Consider the following 15934-nt stretch of genomic DNA (forward strand, 5'->3'; position numbering starts at 1 on the left):
GACTCCCACTGGCTTGCACCACCAAGAAAGGCTTGTGGATGGAGGGCAATAAGTTTTCCCAGACAGATATTGAAGTCACTACAATTAAGCAGAGAGTCCGATATGATCAGTAGGACATGTTTTATTTGTTTTTCTCTGTTCCCCCATCATCTAGTACTGCCTAGGGTGTGTCCTGGGGTTGTTTGTTGTAGCTTAAGAGCCCTAACAGATGGTTTTGGTGCTCCTGAAAACCATGCCAGGAGATCAGTCCTTAGTCAGGGCTTATCAGAGGAAGCAGCTGGCTCCATGATAATTGGAGGGGGTGAAGTACCCTGCACCCACTCACTCCCCCGGGATATCCACTCACCCTTACATAAGTGACTGTTTTGGTATGTATTTTAGGAATGGCAGATATTGTAAGGTAAGTAACAAGTTAGAACCAAATCTAGTTTATGATGAACTCTGATTTCAAGAACACAAATATACCCAAGTTTTGACCTCCCGACCTTATAATTTTTCCCTCAAGAGATGCAGCATGCTAAAGTTGAGAGATTCATTGCTTTTCTTGCAAGTTTGTAAAACATCTTCTAACCCTGCTATGTGTTGTTCAATGCTGTTCTTGACAAGGACACTTCTTGTTTGTTTTGGTTTGGTTTTTCCAGCCAAGGTTTCTCAGTGTAGCCTTGGCTGTCCTGGAACTCACTCTGTAGACCAGGTTGTCCTCGAATTCACAGAGATCTGCTTGCCTAGGTCTCACAAGTACTGGGATTCAAGGCATGCACGACCACCGCCCAGCAACAAGGACACTTCTTGGTCCTGTTCCAGATGCTTCTGGTTCTTCCAGTGGCTCAGCCCTTTTGAGGGGATTTATCACAAAGCATCATCAAGGGCCATTTATTAGAACACACTGTGGCTCCGACTTCAGGGGCAAGTGAAGAATAAATGAAACAAATGAGGAAATCATATAGAAAAGACAAGATCATGAAAAGACAGTGGAAAGTTTAGAAACTCTGTGTTACTGTGTGTGTGTGTGCACACACATGTGTGTGCATGTGTGTGTGGGTATGTTTGCAGCAGCCAGCACCTTCAGGCAAGGCAGCCTCATGCATGGGTCACATTCCTGCACGATATGGCTGTACTTGTACTTGCCCTGGAATGACGGTTTCATGTGAGACCTGTTTCCTCTTGCAGACTTCTCCGACCAGCCTCTGAAGACATGCAGCTGAAGTAGGGAGACGCCCTATGGCTGGGGTTTGCTAAAGCTCTCTCTGGCCAGTCTAGCATAAAAGAAAAGCTTTCAGTACTATGAATGGTTTTCAAGTCACCTGAGTACGGCTGGAAGTCCCGTGGCTATTTTGTTCACAAGGTTGTTCTTGCTTTTACTGTCGATTTCCTCCACATATTTGTAAACATGGCAGAAATTAAGAGAACCGGTCTTCTGCTCCCTTTTCTCCAGAGTGAGGAGGTATTGGTTCACCTTGCGTGTTCTCTGACTTTCCAGTCCAGAAGGCTCAAACATGGAGATTCGGGGTACTTGTGTGTATACTTCCCCTTCCCTCTGTTTCTCAAAAACAGTCTGGCTCTTGGCTTTGCTTTCTCAAGAGTGTATTCCTTCTCCTGGGAACTCACTGTTCTCATAAAAAAACAGCCGAGTGTGTGAGCCTGCCTGGGCTTGTTTCACAGTATCTGTCTGCCTCACTCCGGAATTTAAACCTAAGCAAGACAAACATTCTCAAGCCACATACGGTGGCTCACATCTGTAATTCCAGCATTTACTCAGGATGCAAAAGCAGAAGGAGGGTCATGAGTTCCAGGCCACCCTGGGCCATATGGAATGATACCTTGTCTCTAAACAAGTGAAACAAACAGCAACACAAAAAGACCTGCGTTTCCAAGGGTGTCAGACAAATATAAAGGAGCCACTAACTTCAGAGCAGAGTGACAGGTGGAGCTAAGCAAACCCTGCTATGAGGGGGCCGTGGGAGAGAGAGCTGGTCTCAGAACTGCCCTTTAGAATATGGATGCTAGAGACTCATAGCCAAACACGAGGAGCTTGGAGAATCCTGCCAAAGAGGAAGAAGACAGACTGGAGGAGCCAGAGGGCAACCACAAGAAAACTCACAGAATTGACTAACCTGAGCTCATAGGGACCCACAGAAACTGAACTGACAACCAGGGAGTCTGCATGGGTCTGATGTAGGCCTTCTGCATATATTACAGTTGGATAGCTTGGTCTTCTGGGATTCCTAACAGTGGGAGCAGGGGCTGTCTGTGACATTTGCCTATTTAGGGGACCCTTTTCCTCATGCTGGGTTTCCCTGTCCAGGCTCACTACAACGGGAGCTGCCTAGTCTTGCTGCAGCTTTAATTCAGTGCCCTTTTCTGGATAGAAGAGGAGGAGAAGTGGATGGGCCGGGGATGGAGGACGACTAGGAGGAGAGGAGGGAGGGAAAACTGTGGTCAGGATGTAATACATGAGATACGAGTAAATTAAAAATTAAAAAAGAAAATGCTTATGGAAGTAAAAAGACTACGGAAACTACTGTCCGAGGACAACAGAGAGGAACAGCAACGTTTGGAAGGAACTTCTGCGTGAGGCCAGATCAGCTGGGTCTCAGTTGACAAAGACCAAACTGTCATCGCCAAGCCCTTTGCAGCTCAGTCCTGCCGGCCTCCCTCCTGCTCCTCCCCAGCACAGGCTCACTCCCCTAGCCTGGCCACCTCCCCACCCAGGCTGGCCTGAGCCCTGTTCAGCCAGCCCCTCACTTGGAACTTCATTGCTTTTTCTCTTTTGTTTTTGTGAATTAGTTTCCTACAGGGGTAGCTACTGGTAACCCTACCTAGAAAAGTAATATCTAGGCAGTGAGAAGATGCTCATTCCCAGTACTCTGACCCCAGTGGGAAATGAAGCTCAAGCATATGGACTTATGCACACACACACACATACACACACATGTTCTCACACATACACACACACATAAAAAGGGAAAATATGTAGAATCTGACTATGACACATAATTTGAGTGGGCGAAATATCCAGTGAGAACACCTGTCTAAAAAAATGAGGTGAAGAATGATTGAGGACTGACACCAACATCAGCCTCTGGTCTCCACACGTAAGCACTCATGTGAGCACACACATGTACTTGTGCTCGTGTACAAACCCATATACCACACACACATGCACAAACACATGAACACACACATACACATGTGTATATACACATGCATGCACATATGTGCTATGAACATATATACACACATACACACACCACATGCACACACATGCAGAGACACGTGTACACACATACACACATGGACGTGCATATGCATGCACACACATGCACACATGTACGCACATGTGCATACGCACATGCATACATGAACACACATGCACACACATGTACGCACGCACACACTTTCCACACTCCATTTCTTCTCTCAGCCAGATGTGCATTAAAATCCGTTCTGTAACTGAAGAAAAAGTGAAACAGGGTTAGGTGGGAGGGCTGGAAAATGCGGCTTACTTTTTTCTCTGCTTTGAGTTGAAGGGAAGGAAAGAACTATTTCCTTGTGAGATTTAAGATTTTGGTAAAGGGCAATGGACAAAATCTAAGAGGCTTTTCAAGAACCAGTTGCAAGTAGAGCAGCTTTGTGGCCAGCTAGACCAGGAGGCACAGACTGACAGACTCCCTCTTCACCTTCCTGTTTTTCCATTTCCTTCTTTGAGCCAGGTCTTGTCACTGAGCCAGGGAGCTCACTGATTTGCCTAGACAGCCTGGCCGCTGAGCTCCAGGGAGCCACCTGTCTGCCTGCTAGAGCTAGGATTGCACAAGCCTGCCACCTCGTGAGTGCTAGGACTCTGACACTGGGTCCTCATGTTTGTGTGGCAGCAACTTAACTGTCTGCGACTCTCTCAGATCCTTTTGTCTTTTTTGATAATTTCATTTGTTTGCAAAGCAGTCTTATTGACAGCCAAGCAGTCTTTGCAAAGCAAAACTGCCCCCCCCACCCGCTTTGCCAAAGCTTCTGAAGCCCTTAGTGGTTGTTACAAAGAAAGAAAGAAAACAATAACAAAGAGAACATCAGCAAATCTATGGTCACGTGAGCAGCACGGAGCCCAAGCGGCAGCTGAGGCCATGCTGCAGCCCCAAACTCTGCTCATATGGCCCATGTGAAATAAACTACTAAGAGCAGAAGTGCCTGTTACTCATTCCAGATGAAACAAGGAGTGGCCTCTTGGGTGTGGGGCCTGAGGTGGCACGCAGTAGGCGAGACCTGATGGGTGGGATTGGCTCACTCACCGTCGTGCGGGGAAGAACCCATTACAGGCTTTACCTGTCTGACGGTTCCAGGAACCTTGGGCAATGACGGAGAACCCACGTGTAACCGTCAGCACCGAGTGCACGGTGAGAAAATCTGCAGTCGAGTCAAGCAGACCGGAGGCAGGAAAAACCAAAACACCGGGTGGCTGGCCGCAAGGGAAGGAAACTTATTTGCTTCTCTTGGAAAAAAACAAAACAAAAAACAAACAAAAACAAAAAACAAAAAAAACCTTTATTCTCTGAGAATGGACAGGACTCTTAGGCTTTGCTTGATCCTGCCTTGCCTGGAGGGCCTGGACTTATAGGAACTCAGTATGGGAGCCTATAAAGTGTCATTATGTTCTCATGTAACTGTTTAAACTCAAGGACAAACACAACCCACTGAAGCCAGGGAGAGGAGTAGGAAGAGCAATGTAGGATTTCCCTCCAGTGCAGGGCATTGCTGATTGGTTGCGTGGAGGGCTGGGAGCAGGAGGTTAGCGCAAAAGAGTCCATTCATTTAGTTCCCCTTGTCCGCTGGTCACTCGTTGATCCTGGTTGTCATCACTTGAGGCTTCTGGTAACAAAGCCTCTTGATGCTTTCTGTCTCATAGCCTACAGGAAAGCCAGGGTAGGAAGGAGAAAGCTTGTGGCTCTACCTTGAGCTGGGTGTGGCCATGTGAAGTTGTCCAAAGCACGGGTGGAGATGTGGGAAAACACAAGTCCACAGACCTGAGAAGCCCAAGGGATCTGAGGCGAACACGTGCTCCGAGATCCACCCTTGGCTTCACTTGAACTCAGCACCCATAACCACCGCGTGAAGCTGCCATTTTGGTGAGAAGAGACTCTTCCTCGTTGGGAGAGGCAGCATTAGCTCAGGGCGCATTTTAACAGGGAGGATCCCCAAGAAGACCCAAGGCGAGGGGGGTAGTGAGATAAATCAGTCTCTAAAGGTGCCATGGTTGATGCTCGTCCTCTTCTTTCTCTACTGTTACCTCTAGGTGACCTTTTACCACAGCCAACCTGATTGGCCTGACAGCGGACTCCGAGATGGATCCTCCAGGTATCTAAGTCTGAGGCTGGCTTGCTTTTATTGGGCTTTCAGAGTTGAATTGCTCATTTGTCTTTGTTCCCGGGCATGCGATGGCCAAGAGATGCCCCACTATGTTTCCTAAATTCAAAACATAATCGTCCTTGCCCCATGGCACAGAAATCCCCCAGAATTTCATGTTAGTCAATCACTGTCAGGTGGAGAAGCTCCTTCCTAAGTCCATTGCTATGTGACTGGGAAGTAGCTGTAGCTCTAAGTTCAACAGAACTTATTTTTATCTATTATGTATATATAATGTTATTCCTTTATCTATATTTTTATTATATTTTTGCATATGTAAAAGATAAAAATGTTCAACGAAAGTTTAATTCCCAAACAAAACATCTCCAAAAATATTATTGGGTTTATTTGGTATTGGCCGCCTACCTTAGTGTGGTTTGTATAACAGTGAGACTCCACTGAAGAAATCAAATCTTTCCTTTACCAGTGGTTGATACACAGAGATAGCTTCTGTGTTAGGGATGGGGTTAGGGTTCACCTCCTGTTTCAGTGTGGAGACTCAATCTGTCTCGGACCTGTGCAGGTCTTGTGTGTGCCTCCATAGTCTCTGTGAGTTCATATGTGTATCAGTTCATACGTGTGCTGTGTCAGGAAAATGCTGCTTCCTTGGTGTGTCCATGCCCCACTGCCTCTTACACTCTTTCCGCTTCCTCTTCTAGCTCCCTGAGTAGTGTGTAAATCACCTAGTTCAGAGATTCTGGAAGGCCCTGGTTTGTGGAAGCCATAGCGGCAAAGCACACGTGGGATTCATGCCAGTATGGCACGCACTGTCATGTATGGGGTTTCACTTACCCTCCTTTCAGAGAGAACCTGTTATGGTTTTGCGGACACTAAAAGAAGACATGGACTCTTAGATCAGAGACAAAGATTCTTGCTCTTATTTCAGCAAGCAATGTGGAGTGTCAACACCCATGTCTCTGTCTCATAGGGGAGGACGGAGGACACAGATTCCGTAGGTTTGTATCCCAGCTCTGCCGTGTGCAGCTTGGGAGACCTGTTCTCTAGCAAGCAGTAAAACACCCCTGGCTGGATGAGGGGGTGAATATTTATAGTCCCAGCACTTAGTTCTGTGAAATTCTTGTAATCTTCTAAATCATGCATGTTTCACCCTGATAGAGGTTATATATGTCCTTACTTGAAGTAATTTTTGAAAACCAAAGGCTATACATGATCATCCCCTATCTACAGGGTATATGCTTCAAGATCTTCAGTAAATAGTGTCAACCCTCTATGGTTTTTGATAGAAATTTATCTTATGAATGAAGCCCAATAAGAGACTGATAATAGTTAATAATAAATTAGAACACTTAGCCAAAGTTGAGCAGATACTCAAGGTGGTTGCTAACTAACTAATGGGGTAGGGTTAGTATCTATGAGGTGGATTCAATGGACAAAGAATGGTGTGAGGTGCCATCATCATACTCGGAATGGTGTACAATTTAAAATTTATTCAGTCTTGGAATTTCCCATGTAATACTTTGGGAACATTGTTAAATGCAGATAAATGAAACTATAAAACAGAACCACAGACAAGGGAGACCACTGTGATCCTACAGCCACTTTATGTATCTATTATGTGTACAAATCAATACAGCAAAACCACTCCGTATTTCAAGAGGAGAGGAACATGGTAATGAAATGGACTCTGAGAAACAGGAGTCAAAGAGGGCTTAGCCATTCCTGCCTTTTAGGATTGGCCCAGGAGTCATGGGCCAATCACCACTGAGCATTTCTGATGGGTAGTCTGCAGGGGAGTTTGGGATATTGCCAGGGATGCCCCGTCTACCAGATAACAAAGGCATGCCTGACCCCTGCAGGTGAGAGCACTGAGGGCCTCTTTCTCCCCTCCTGCACACACCCACAGCTTTTGTGAGTGCCTCCCAGTGGCAGCAGTGGGACATTAACAGGACTGGTGTTAAGAAGAATGAGCATGTGGTTTGCAGACTTCCAGATTCCGTGGGCTGGGGAAAGTTCAGAAGGAAACAGGAGTTGAATTATGACTACATACACAATGTAGCCGAGAATGTACTGCACAGAGAAGAAACTGTGTTTCTTTCTCCTAGAGATTTGCTTCTTACATCTCTGTTTTCTCTGTGCCTAGCACACTGATTGACAGTGTAGCTGTTTCAATACACTGACATTCCCTAGTCTAATAGTTTTGAGGGAATCACATTTCTGAGGCTGATTAATACATTTTGTGAGCAGCTCAAGATACATTGTTTTTATTGTTTCCAATCCTTAAAGCTTAATGTTGGCTTAATTGTTTCTGGTGTGTACATGTGCGTGCGTGTGCATGTGTGTGTGTGTGTGTGTGTGTGTGTGTTACTGGGGGATTGAATGCAGGACCTCAGGCATGCTAGACAAGTGAACTGGGCTTGCTCACTGGGCTACTACAGTTCCAGATAAAAATATTCTTTGCTAATAATATCTTCCTTTCACGCAATCCTAAGCTGTTGTATCTGTTCCCTTCTTTGCTGTTATTTGTTGCTACTCTTGGTAACAGGGTGGGAATGAACAAATTATAATTATCTATTAGGGAAAAATAATTGATCTTATGTCATTCACAATAAAAATACATAAATATTAATAGCTCCAAGTCAAAACAATTTAGTGAACAATAGTTGTGGAATGCTTTCTATAAAATACTTAAATGAATGCTCTTTCTTTTCTTTCATACAAACCCATGAGGAAGACAATACTGTTTTGTTTATTGTTTTGATCAAGAAATTGAGGTATCTCTCCTAATCTCTTTAACACTTTTTAAAACAGTATTGGAACATTTAGTGACATTTTTGACTTTCATTAGCTACTGCATAAATATCAGATTAAAGAAAAAGTAAAACAGTAATGCAATATTTTTACCCATCAAACTGAAAATCTATCACCTGTTAGGGAAGTGGGTGGGAGAAAGCCTCTCTCATAACTTATCAGTGGTGATAACAGAAAGGAAATGGGGTAGGCATTATTGCTATTCATTACAATAAAAATCAAATACTGCTTTCCCCAAATTTGCTCTTTTGAAAATTTCCACTTGTCCCAATGAGCTATGAAAAGAGATGTCTGCACCAGTGACTTGCAATGGCAGAGAACTGGGACCTGTCTACATAGAAAGCATAAGAGAAAGAATAAGTAAAAAAAGTCTATTAGTACGTGAGGTGGCCATTTAAAGCATTAGATAACGTACTGACAAGTAGATAAAATCTTCAAAATTAAATGCTGAGTGAAAAAATTAGTAAGCTGCTGGAGAGAAGGTGAACTGTGGCATGTCCATGCACACATCAGGTACGCGTGAGATTACATGCATGTGTAATCCAGATTCCATGCATCAAGAACACACTATGGAATGAAAATAAAGCAACTTCCTCTGGATCAGTCTGACCAAGAGGGTGTCCTGATGTGAAGTCTCCACTTCCCCTATCTGCCGTCTGTCTTTCTGTGTGTGTCATCTGTCTGTCCTCATTGCTAGTGTCTTGTGTCTGTGTGTGTCTGTTGTACCTATCCCACCCAGACAAAGGACTTTTATCTGTATTATTAGTTGAACACCACAGGAAGATGGCACATGGAGGGAGTGAGGGATCGTTACAGAAATTAAGTCTTACAAGGTAAGAAGCTACTTTACTGATCCCAGATGATCCAAAAGGACACTCAGAACAAAAAGAGATACTACCAACTCATGTCTCTATGTTACTTTAAACATTTCGGGGGTATTTGTTTTGTTTAAGGTTGCTTCCAACCTCTTGGCTGTTTCCAGCAAGTGATTAGCACAACAGCACATATACACATGCATATGCTAGTCTGGTTAAGGGGCATGGGAGAGTATGTAACTTAAGAACAAAGCTCTGCACCAAGCTTAGTTTGAAAAATATGATTGCATAGGAAACCCAAAGCTCATAAAGGCTGGTTGCATTGTTCTCTGAAAGACAGGTCAAACTTAAACAGGCTGAGTACACAGTAGGCTCACAGGATAAGTCCACAGCCTTAAACAAACTGAAGACAAATTATTAACTGAGCTTCAAGGTCCAGCAAAAGTTCAGCCTCTTTGGAAATAAGAGACATTTTTAGAAAAATGGTATCAGCATGCTTGTGTATTTTATATATTAATATTGTATTTATATAACATGAATATAAATACAATAAGTGGTGTAGGAGGGTCTTCTTTCTATGTGTTGCTTTTATTGGTTGAATAAAGAAAACTGCCTTGGCTTTTAATAGGGCAGCCCTTAGATGGGCGGAGAATACAGAACTGAATTTTGGGAGGAAGAAGTCAGAGTCAGAGAGAGCCACCCGCCATGAAGCTGCCAGGTCAGACATGCTAAATCCTTCCCGGTAAGCCATGACCTTGTGGTGACATACAGATTATTAAAAATGGGTTGAATCAAGATGTGAGAGTTAGCCAATAAGAGGCTAGAACTAATGGGCCAGGCAGTGTTTAAATGAATACAATTTGTGTGTTGTTATTTCGGGGTATAAGCTAGCCAGGTGGGATTCGGCCCGCCGCCCCTTTTACAACAATAAAGTATATAGCAGAATATATATATGCATATATAAAGTATTTATTCATAGCAGGTATAATTTATAACATGATAATAAATATTATGGTTGACATACAGTAAAATATATCATTAGTATATATACATAGGCATATTCATAGTCATATTTTATAGGTACGCACATGCATGTTTCTTTATTTTTATAGATCAGCTATAAATGTAAGTATAGGCTTGGAAAAACCTCTACACAAATGGAAGTAATGGTTAAATTCGGAGAGGGAAAGTTCTGCAAAAGGCTATATTACGGTTTAAATTGCTTTTAAAGATACCCTAATTTTTAATTATGTGTGTCTAAGAGTGGGTTTGCGCACATGAGTGCAGTTCCCATGGAGCTGAGAGAGGCGTTGGGTTCCTTGGAGCTGGAGATTGGGAACTGTCAAATGTAGGTGCCAGGACCCAGACCGGAGTCTTTGGCAAGAGCAATACACCTAACTGCTGACCCATGCCGCCAGTGTTCAAATGTCTTACAACTGGAGTATTGCTATCTTTCAAGAGCCTCACATACTCGTAGCCCAGGGGGGTTGTCTCACATATTACTTGCATTGTTCAGAATGAGGGGTACCAGGGATGTCATCACTTGTCCGAGAATGTCAATGAGAGCGGGATCCCTGGGATCCTCAGTCCCAGTCGCCCTGAGAATGGCTCTGATGTGGCTGACCTGGCAAAGCAGCACTGGTCCCCTTGTGTCCCCTCTTATGACACGGTCTCCATGTCCTGAAGTGGAGGGGCAGAAAGCCAACTCGGCCACACTCTATACTTCTCAGCAAAGATGAACTTCTGTGGTAAAAAAAAAAAAAAAAAAAAAAAATGCACACAGTTTACGTTCCAGCTTATCTTGTAACATCCTGGGGAGTCTTGAAACTGCAGACGTCCCAAGGGGACTGACGGTTGCTTCTGAACACAGCCAAAGCGTGCATCTCCTTTAGCCATCTCTTTAGGAATAGCTCACCTGCCTGTGCCATCTTCTCAGGTTGGCCGGTCACATGAGAACTGAAGGGGTGATTAACATACTGATAAGGGCCAACCACTGAAGACTCCTCGGAGTCGAGAGTGTGAGTAAGCTGCCTCGCCAGGGGTTAGTTCACACTGTGGCTGCGCTGGCAGGGTTTTGCTAGCAGACACACTGCAGCCTAACCAACACTTTGACAGGATTAATGTACGTTAGGCCTTTAGTAAGGATGTCTATACACTTTCAATGACCAGTCAGATCTAGGCTGGGTGGTAGTGACACACGCCTTTAATCCCAGCACTCAGGAGGCAGAGGCAGGTGGATCTCTGTGAGTTTGAGGCCAGCCTGGTCTACAGAGCTAGTTCCACAACAGTTAGGGCTGTTACACAGAGAGATCCTGTCTCAAAAAAAAAAAAAAAAAAAAGCAAAACAAAAATTATAAGAAGTAAAAGAAAAAGGTCGGATCTGCAGATAAAATTTTCTAACCAATTATTTTCTATGCACAGTATCCAAATACATGATTGATAAACTTCTGCTGTGTATGATGGAACCCAATTGAAGTAGCAGCTCCCTTCTCTATGAGAAGTGCTCGTTACAAGTAAGTCATTCCTATTAATGAATAACTTGTCAATGTCTTTGGTGCCTTCTCTAGTTTCTCTAATCAGCACCCGGGAAAATTAGTTTTAGGACAACCATATGGTGCACATAACACTATTCCCAACTGCTAGTGGAGGTTGAGTCACTGGTTCCAGGTTACGATGTAGCTGTCGGCCCGAGTATCCTGAATCATTCTCCCTACCACTGAATGTATACTCAGTCAAAGAGGTTGCCGTTGGCTCTGTGGTAATGAATTCGGAGAGAAGGTTTGCAGAGTCTTGACATCCTGCTTACCCCTGCAAGCCCAGCCAGTGGAGGCTGCTGCCCTTTGATCTCAGTATTCTTTCCCAGTGTTCTAGTTTCCTTCTCTTGCTGTGCTAAAACACTGGCTGAAAGCAACTAAGGGGATGAAAAGATGTATTTGGCTTACGCTTCCAGGTCACAGTTCACTGTTAAGGGAAGTCCAAGCAGAAATTTGAAGACAACTTGCTATCCCACACAGCATTGCCTCTAACCAGAGAATTCGCTCAGAGAACGAAGTGCAGCAGGAACATAGAGGAAAGACGCTCGCCGACTCACTTGAATCGCTGTTAGGAAGCTGGTGATACAAAGAAAGACTCCCTATAGCTAGACCTCTGCCTGACAAGGTTCTCCATTTCCCTAGCAATGCTGAGACGTAGGTGGGATGCTGAAATAGCCTTCCATGAAGAGCGTAACTGCAAACACCATTTAGTATTTGCACTGACCACCAGGTGGGCAGAATGTGTGAGCCTGCCACCCTCTCGACTATCTACCAGATCATGTGTGCACCTGCTTCTGAGGTCGCCCCCCTAACTCCTGTGACAGTGCCGTCTGCTGAGACACGAGAGTGACTAAGAGTCTCCCTGTTATTTAAATAGGAATAAAAGATGGCATTTCTAGCATAATCTCTTGGGGGGAAATGGCCATTGTCTCATTTACTCTACCAGAAGTCCCTGTTTAAAAAAACACTTAACACTGATCAAAGGCAGTGTGCTATTTTCATGGAACCATTGTGAATGGTCTCAGTCCAGTTGCTGTCCCTGTGGTTCTGCCTCCTCCCCCTCTCCTCCTTCCCCTTCTCCTCCTTCTCTTCACTAGTCTGGCTTCTACCATGTGCCCCCCCCCCCCCCGCCATGCTCATATGTGCCAGGATCTTTCTATTCTTTTAATCCTACTCTTTCTTCTCTCTCTCTCTTTCCCCCTCTCCCCGATTGTTACTCTCTGCCTTTATAAGGATACTTGAGAATCCGTCATGTTCTCCATCCAATTTCTATTAAATTCATCTGTGTCAGAGTCTTTTCCAGCACCCTTGATTTTACACTTGGAGCTGAGGAAGAAGATTTCATGTTTGGCATCACAGCAGTGTGTCTTTAAACAAAAGGCTGAGAAAGGAAGGAACGTGTGGGATTTTGAAAAAAAAAAATCAAGCTATTGGAAGTTTAGAGGGTAATATTTGGCTCTGGATGCCCTTCAATGCTTAAATTTTATTCTGTAATGGCAGTGGCATTCTGTAAATGACCTGCAGAGCCTTGAACACAGCCTTCAGCTTTTCCTGCTGCCTCTCCTCACATCCTTCCTCACTCTGTTATTTTCAGTCATGTCCCTTCTCCGCTCCTAAGTAGCTCTCACACTTGTTTCCTCTCGTTCGTGCTATAAGGACGTATACTGAATTGTTGCTGAGACAAGCATCGTATCATATGCTGTATTGCTCCCAGTACACAGGAATTTTGGTACATTCTCAGTGAAGTTGGTAGACTGGTCAGGAATCGATACGTGAGTACATCTTTCATTAAGTAAGTACAGGGTCCAGCCAATACTTTCCTGGTGTTAAAAACAGATTTCAAAAAAACAATAGCGCAAATGTAACATCAAGTTTAGGTAGAAGAAACAAGATATATTAGCATGAAGAAATGTAGAGAATGTAGAGAATACGAATGAACAAAAACACGAAATAGAGAACAGAGATCAGGGAACATTCTGTCAAGGCAGCCACTTCTAACTGCTCTAATGGCTGGAGTTTCTAGGCTTCGTGTTCACCCTCCTCCTTCCGTGCAAGGCATCTGTGTTCTGAAGAGTTTCCCTGTCCACTTCTTGTGACGACACTTGTCCTCCCCCCTTCTCTGCATTCCTTCCCCCGTATGCACCATTGAGTCAACCTACTCATAGTTTCTGCTGTCTCAGAGCCGGCCGGCTATGGCTTATTAATTTCCACATCATTACCTTCTGGCCTCACCTATTCATCACCAAACTTTAGCCCATGCTGTTAGCTCTCTGGTTCTCCCTACACTTCCCAGTTTGAGCTGCTAATAACATGACACTGATGAACTAGACTCCACTGTACACTGCCAACCCCGTATGAAATACCTCTGAGTCGGTGTCCAACCTAGGCCTCTGTGGCTTGGTTGAATAATAAAGACTCCCGTGACACGACCCTTGTCAGGGTTTTATTAGTTAGGACCAAGAGTCATAATGCATACGCTGAGACAGACAGGCTACAAACACACATCACATTGTTCTTAAGGAAATAAAAGTATATGCCTTATTACCCCGAGGAAAGGTGAGGTAGTGGCTCATCCAAAGTAGTAGGAAATGAGAAATGTTGACTCTAGAGAGGCCAGCAAAGTCAACTCGGGGGTACAAAGAACAGGACTGAGCCCCAGAGAATCAAAACATTCTGGGAGATATTCGCATATATGTGTTTGTTACTTCACAATTCACAGGCAATGGAACAGTCTAGATGTTCATCAACACATGTAACACATGCATGGATAGAGATATTTTGGCACAAACACACAATGGAGTTTTTCACAGCCATAAATGAGATTGTGACACTTCCCGGGAAGTGGGCAGAACTGGAAATCATTATGTTAAATGAAATAAGCCAGACTGGAAAAGACAAACAACCCAACTAGCACTGATGTGCAGTGTAGCCTGTACCAGTGTGTGTTGGCGGAGGAAGGGGAGCCGTTTCCCCAGGAACATCCTTCCTAAGGTCCCTGTCAGAAGAAAAGGCCCCACGGAGAGGATTGCTGAGGCGGAGGGGAAGAGGGATGGCAGGGGCCATGAGAAGGAAACTCCCTGGAGAAAGACAGTGGGAGTCAACACGGACTACACAGGACAAGCACCCTCGGAACTTTGTGGGTCTCTTTCCCCTCAGGTGTGAAAGAGTTTCCCCAAGAGACCCAGGATTTTTGGTGGGGCTCATGTTGCTTCCGGCAATGTGCTCCCCAGTCCTGTGGCCAGTGACAACCTACTGGTGGCTTCTTCCATGTACTCTTTCTGCAGTAATGAGCAAATCACACACTATTAATGTTCTAGAAGCTTCTTAGCTCTTTCCAGTGGCTACAGCGTCTAGCCTGAGTTAGCTCTGGTATGGCCTGGGGTGCCTAGTCAGACAGTCTCTCGCTCCCTCCTCTTGCTTTGAGCCAGCATTTAGGCTTGTGTCCCCGTGCTGTGCAGCTCAGGCTGCTTCTGTGGAACCCTCTGGAAGTGTAAACTAGAAAGCCATCTTTCCTTTTTTACTTGCTGGCTTCTCTTGTGTTTACCTTGATTTCTCTTAAAGCTAGCCAGAACTCTTGGCTCCCATAGGCTGAGTGAACAGAGACCTGCTAATTCAGGGAAGTGGGTGAGGGGAACCTTGCATCTGGTGCAATTAGGAACCTTAATTACTCCCTCCTGCGACTGGAATTTCTCGTTTGGAGACATAATTGCCCGTGCCGTAATTTGCCGGGTCTGACTTTCCTGGCTAGATCTGATTTGAGTCAGGTGGGCCCCACCCCGTTGTCTCATCATAGTTCACACACACCATACTGACTTTTGCATCGAAATAACACACTGCAAAATGCTGACCTCCATCCCCCTCTCCCAGGCCTCCAGAGCAACCTTTTGCCCACTGAGGTAGACAGTAGCAGTAACAGCCACGAAACTTCCAGCGTCATGTGGTCACGCGTCCACCTGGAACTTTTCAGTCAGCAACTCTGCAGTCGCCTTTCCTCCAGCAATCCCAGGGCCTTATGGAAATTACTATCTTCAAACATAATATTGGGGTTGGAGAGAATTCCCCAAAAGTTAGAGAGTGACTTTGACTCATACCACAAGGGGGCGGCAGGAGGCTGCAAGAGCTGCCCTTAGCCCCACTGTGGTTGGAGGGTTAATTTGATTCTGTTGAGCCTCCAGGCACAGAATCCCAGCTCACCTAGGCAACTGGAGCCCCTGGGGAATGACAGCTCACATTAGGAGTTCTCATTGCTTCTGTCAAACTTCTGTTGTGCAAATAGCATCCTGGAAACCAGGATGGAGAGGGGGAAGGGAAAGAAGAGAAGAGAGGAGAGGAGAAGAGGGGATAGGAGAGGAGAGGAGAGGAGGGGAGGGGAGGGGAGGGGAGAGGAGAGGAGAGGAGAGGAGAGGAGAGGAGAGGAGGAGA

General features: G+C 44.9%; 1 long non-coding RNA gene across 2 annotated transcripts in view; it reads left to right on the top strand.

Moving 5' to 3' along the window:
- Positions 1–9631: 9631 nt before the first annotated feature.
- Positions 9632–15934, top strand: part of LOC126511977 (uncharacterized) — a 69591-nt gene continuing 63288 nt past the window's right edge. For both annotated transcript variants that reach the window (XR_007594853.1, XR_007594854.1), the window contains exons 1-2: positions 9632–9720; positions 11400–11491. This is a non-coding gene — a long non-coding RNA (uncharacterized lncRNA). The remainder of the gene's footprint in view (positions 9721–11399; positions 11492–15934) is intronic.

The sequence above is a fragment of the Alexandromys fortis genome, unplaced genomic scaffold, assembly GCF_014885135.2.
Source record: "Alexandromys fortis isolate MF-2015 unplaced genomic scaffold, M_Fortis_MF-2015_v1.1 scaffold_107, whole genome shotgun sequence".
Taxonomy (NCBI): Eukaryota; Metazoa; Chordata; class Mammalia; order Rodentia; family Cricetidae; genus Alexandromys; species Alexandromys fortis.